This window comes from Panthera leo, chromosome D2, assembly GCF_018350215.1.
Source record: "Panthera leo isolate Ple1 chromosome D2, P.leo_Ple1_pat1.1, whole genome shotgun sequence".
NCBI lineage: Eukaryota > Metazoa > Chordata > Mammalia > Carnivora > Felidae > Panthera > Panthera leo.
Window position 1 is genome coordinate 410,729 of NC_056689.1, and position 6,078 is coordinate 416,806.

Sequence of the window (6,078 nt, forward strand, 5' to 3'; positions counted from 1 at the left end):
AAAAGACAATGTTTCCTTCCCACTGGGAAAGAATATCCTACATATTATGGTGTCAAAATGAGGATTCTAAGAAATCTGTGTTGAAGTTCCAGAAGTTGCTATCATTGTCAAGTCCTGAAAGCTACATGCTTTTCTACTACAAAGGTCAAACTGAAGCTAATATCCAAATTCCTCAGAAAAATAGAAATGTTTATTAACAAAGAAACGTCCAGACTTGACATTTAAGAAATTTCAATGGATGAAATATGAGATGGGTCTTTGCAGCAACCTTCCTTACTTCTTATTTCTGCAACATACTCCTTTCCTCTAAAATAACAATTCCCGAGGTCTGTCATGGGCAATGATGTCACTGAGGCAGGAGTGCTGATCTGCAAAGGCTGCTGTGTGAACAAGCTCCAAGCTCAGGAGCACAGGGATGAACTGGTCTCTGCATAGTACAGTAACAAATGTGACACATAACATCAGTTTTGTTATGAAGCAGAAAATTACATAAGCCTGTCTTAATTATTAAAATGACAAAATGATTACAATTCTGTTGGTAATATTTTAATGTTGCTAATGTAATTTAAAATATTTACGAATTATTACAAGGTATTTCTTGGACAATACTCAGCAGTGGAGCCAGTTAGTAGTAATACCAACAGCTGACTCATGTTGAACTCAAACTATATGCCAAACTCGGTCCTGAGTGCTTTATTGGCTTAATCTATAATTGTCATATAAAATATGTTAAGGCTTTGCAGAGCATGGTTGGCTCAGTCAAGTAGGTGTCTGACTCTTGATTTTGGCCCAGGTCGTGATCTCACGGTCCATGAGTTCAAGCCCCACATTGGGCTTTACGCTGACAGCTCAGAGCCTGGAGCATGCTTCAGATTCTCTCTCTCTCTCTCTCTCTCTCTCTCTCTTTCTCTCTCTCTCTGCCACATCCCTGCTCTCTCTCTCTCTCTCTCTCTCTCTCTGTCTCTCTCCCTCCCTCTCTCTCTTTCAAAACAAATAAAAACTTTAAAATAAAGATATGTTGAGGCTTTGAGAAAGTAGGTCATTTGCTTATGATTATTAATTCAGTAAGTATTGTTCTGGGACTCATAATGATCAAATTCCCAAAGCCACATTCTTGATGATTACACTGGATTTCCACCTTCCCACTGCTCACTTTCTGTTTGGGTTTCATAAGCAACATGATGTGTAGAGGAATATAAAGAAAGCATTGAAGATATAGTCACAAATACTGGGTACTATTTGTAAATGTGAACAGGATCAGAAGCATTTTATGTAGGAATAAGGCTATTTAAATAATGTTTCAAAGCTATCCTGCGGGTTTTTTTTTCCTTGATTTTCTCCCGAACCAGTGTGGTCAAAAGAAGGCTAAGTTGGCAGAGTATACAATTTAGTTGTTCAATTAGAAGCTGCTTATGCAGCAAGGGCGTTAAGCACGGGCAAAGCATCTTGACAACCCCTGGGAAGGATCAGGGAGTTGTCAAGGCTTAATCCCTGGTAATTTCCTTCCCACAGTGGCCACACCTGAAACCAAAGCTGGGCAATGCTTTTGGCTTAGGCCATTGCACTGTCTCCCACCCGGTTCCCCTGTTAGATTTGCACACGCTTTTCTTTCATGAGGAAAATTCATTCCCTGTGGCTCCCATTCACCCTTACCCTGAACACCAGTGAAGGTTCTGTCCAAGCCCCATACTTCCTTACCAGCTCAGACTAGTGCTTTTTCTGTCTCAGTTCTTATTAATGAAGAACGTGCCATCATGCCTCTAATTGACATTCTTGTATTGTTTTTATTTCTTAAAAAGAGAAAAAACATCCTGCAAGCTCAGGGACAAAGTCAGGGGCATTGTCTTCATCCTGTATCTTGGAACAGACTTTATACACTCCCAGACATACTGTATGGTAAAATGAAGACTTGTTAATTGGTGCACTTTTACCAATTGTGCTCATTCATCTGTTTATTTTAAAAATAGACTCCAATATAGCTTCTCCACTCTCCACCCCCATGTGACATAGGTGTTAACTCCCTTGTGACCTCTCAAGATCTAATTTAAACCAAAGATTGTAGTAGCATGAAAAGCTGAGGTATTTTGTATTAAGAAATGTCTTTTAAATGGATACAGTGTGAACCTTATATTCTTTCCTATTTTCTCTCGCTAAATGTGCCATTAGTATATACTTGTGTATTGGGATGACCCCTGTTCCCTGCATTTTTACTACACAAACAGTTCATAATATTTTGTTTATAAATTGCCATTCCCCAGGAAGAAGTGGTGCATTTTAAGTGAAAAGCTCTTAGAGATCGTCTTCTTGAGGAAAATTATTTCCCCTTTTTCAAGTAGGAAATGTAAGAAGTCTTATATTATCATAATTCTCCACATTCCATCTACGTTAAACGTTTGCATTTTTCTTGTCTCAACGTATACAAGGACTGTGACTTTTCGAGACACTCAGATCTGCTCAGCTGAAAAGTCTTGTTACTCATGACTCAATACTCATGAAGAAATAAATAGCACTCAGATTTGTATTGTGGTTGACAGAGCAGCTCCACTTTCGTTTCCTGGACATCGTTTTGGAAAACACGTTTCTTTCACTTACTGTAAACCTCTTATGAGTCCTGTACTATCATAGGATCTGGGCCACAACGATTCGCATTCAGAGGGTCCCTGACCCGCAGGACCTGCATTTTAGGGGGACATATAGACAATTAATGACAATGATAAAAATATAATAAATCCCTGCACTTTCTATGGCACAATTCTGAAATAAAAAAACCTCCTGAAAACCTAAAGTTTTGTCATAACTCCTCTGGAGTCTCCTGACCTGAATTAACAAAATACTGTGTATAATCTTTTTTCATCACAATTAGAGTCAATATTCATATCTTTATTTACAGAAATATCAACAGGCTTGATCTGGGGTCACTGTCCCAGGTCCTGTGGGGAGTAGAATGGAAGTAGAATATATATACACTGTATTGCTTTTCTAAACCTAGAAAACATCTGAATTCTCAGAGATATTTGGCTGTGGGTTTCAGGTAAGTGACTGCCCTGTATAATGTGGGTGGTGATAAATCATGAATGAAATTAAGGAGGGAAAGTGATAGGAAAGGCTTTCCTTTCTTGAATTTTAGTCCATTGACTCATTGTTGCATTACAGCTCTCTGGTGTCTTTAAAATACGATTTATTTTTGTTCTGTGTTTGTTCCGCGGGGAAACTTTGGCCCTACTGCACCTGCTGCCTCTTACCCCAAAGCAGAGTCCTGATACACGCGTCTTTTGAACTACAGATGCAGAAAAGTTAAATATCCTCAAATCTAACCACTGGGCTCTGGCAACCATCTCTACTTGCATAGATCTGTTTTAGAACCTATACCCAGAAGGGTCTTGGCTCCTGGGACTATTGACTTCATCTCTCCCATTAGCATCTGGCATTACCACTTCACTCTCATGAGGAAAGACAGGGATGGCGGGATGTACCTAATTTCTTTCTGACGCCTGTGGTATTATTTCTGTTAGCTTCTCAGCAGGAGTCAGATGAGTTGTGGCAGGTCTTCTGGGCAATGTGGCTATAGCTGTTTCCTTCTCTCTACTCGTGACTGAATAATGTCATGTTGCATATTTTTATTTTATCATTTTACGTTTGTTAAGTATTTTTTCTTAAGTTTCTTCTGAAGCTGGTTTTATTCTAAAATTCTCTTGTACACATTTGAGTTGAAATATATGTGGAATATCAGCTAATTGACCTTGATAATTTAAACTCCTTGAGCTTTTTAAAAAAATCATCTTTAATTGAGAATGATTAAAGAAACTTGCCTCTCAGTATCACTTCATTGTTGTTGCTGTTATCCTAATTTTTTAATGATTTCTACTCACTAGATTGTTTTGAATATCAAATGTACTGATGGATATAAAAATTATATGCATATACAGTACTAATTTCTGTTCAATGTTATTTATGGTTCCTGTGACTAGAATAAATAGGTGACATCTATAAATATCCCAAAAGAGAATTAAACCAAGGGATAATGACTACAGAATAAAAATATCCATTTATCAATTTTAGGAAAGAATGGCTTATAATAGAATACATGTGAAATATATGAAGCTTAAAAATTGGAAAAATGTCAGATTTGATGTTAGGAAATGAAGGTTATGAGGTCAGAAAACTTATCAAAATTAGCATGGCATAAAATACAAAAAAATGAACAAAATTTTTAGGATTTTGCACATGCTTGTACTTCTGCTTTGGTGACAAAAGGAACTTAATTGTAACATGTAATCAGAGGACACAGAAAGGTTTTTTTCGCTCTTACCTGGTGCAATCAGCTTAATAACAAAGCTTTGAAATGGCATATATCAAAGCATTTATATTTAAAAAAAACCCCAAATTTAAAGTAGTGTCTGGAATAAAGTATCTGTTATGATTTATTTATAGTTGAAATTTGCATTTTTGCAAATCATATTTGTTATTTCAGACAAAATAAACTTAAAAGTCAGATTTACTCTAGATTGCTTTTCTACCTAGTTTTAAAGTATACATTAGACAGGTTGGTAATAAAATATTCAAAAGTGGTTTTAACTACTTGTTTTCAGTTGTGATAATAACAAAGTGTCCTTTTCCTTGCCTCTAGCAAGTCCAGAAGCAAAAATCATTTTTAACACCCAGATGGCATATTTTTAACATTCACTGAAAGCAGGAATAATAAGCTGGCATGCCGTGTTGCCTACCTGTCAAGCCTGCATGAGTATGTTCACAGTTCACATGAAGCTGTGTCTATTTTGAAACGATAATTGCATTGTAGGAATACAAATCCAGCTTTTAGAGTGACAGTGAGGCAGTCTGATGTAGAAGAAGGAAGTCTGAGGTGGAAAACAGGACACTGAGTTCTGGGTCTAACCCTGCCACTAACTCTGGGAGGAAGTTTGTGCGAATCTCCTAACCTTACCAGACTTTTGCTTCTTAGTTTTTTTTAATGTTTATTTACTTACTCTGAGGTGGGGGGGGGGGGGGTGGGCAGAGGAAGAGGGAGACACAGAATCCAAAGCAGGCGCCAGGCTCTGAGCTGTCAGCACAGAGCCTGACGCAGGACTTGAACTCACAAACAGTGAGATCATGACTGAGCTGAAATCAAAAGTTGGATGTTTAACCCACTGAGCCACACGTGTGCCCCAATTTTTGCTTCCCTATTGGCTAAATGAAAAGTTTGGAGTAGACAACTTTTAAGATTTCTGCTAGTCCAAAAATGTTTTAATTTTATAAACCATGTACCCTGTTGTGCAAAAGAAGTATTTGTTTTTCTGTCAAATTTTATAAAGTGCCTCTTCTGCCCGGTATCAGACAATGGGATTTTGGTGCATGTGCACTAGATTTTGTTTAGTGACATTTAAATCCAGTTAGTGATTGTCCCTTCTTTCTCATTCATTGTAGCTGGGTGGTGTCAGGTGGGGTCACTTGACCTCATGTATCTTCCTGTGCTAGCACCTGCCCACATGGACACTCTCTGATCGGGTCCTTGCTATGCACGGTCTATCTAGGTCACTCTCCCTACGGTCCCTCTTGTTATGGTCCAAGATACTTTCAGATCTTCTCCCTCTCTCTTTCTCTTTCTGCCTCCCTCTCTTTCTTTCTCAGCTGTTATGGCTTTCTTGGAGGCATGAAAAAATACCAGCTGCTGTCTTGGGAAGACAAATGGAAACATGTATATGCTACTTGGGCCAGTCTTAGCGTACACATACCTCATAGCATGTCATCTGAAGAGCCCAATATAGCTCCTGAACCTGGTTTGGGAAGTGGGGTAAGGTTCTCCCCACTCTCAGATCCTCGAACCTCTCAGGGGGCATCCTGCGCCCCTGCCCAGGACTCTCTGAGCATGATGGCAGGATAGGTCATTATCCAATTTCAGTAGACATTTGTTTTCTCCAGAAGATGAGTATATGATTATTTTCATCAATCAAGTAAGATGTATTTCCCACTGTTGGGATGTATCGGATGATAGATCAAATCACAGCTGGTTCTGTTCCTGAAAAGCATCATAATCCTCCTTCTTTCAGAATTAAAAACAAGAGAAGAGAATAGACCAGT

At 38.4% G+C, this 6,078-nt stretch overlaps 1 long non-coding RNA gene across 1 annotated transcript; it reads right to left on the reverse strand.

The window, feature by feature from the left end:
• Positions 1-238: 238 nt before the first annotated feature.
• Positions 239-5,778, reverse strand: LOC122202473. Its single transcript, XR_006194686.1, has 4 exons — positions 5,733-5,778; positions 2,593-2,674; positions 1,699-1,889; positions 239-427 (listed from the first exon to the last, which is right to left on the reverse strand). It is a non-coding gene; the product is annotated as an uncharacterized LOC122202473 (long non-coding RNA).
• Positions 5,779-6,078: the final 300 nt, after the last annotated feature.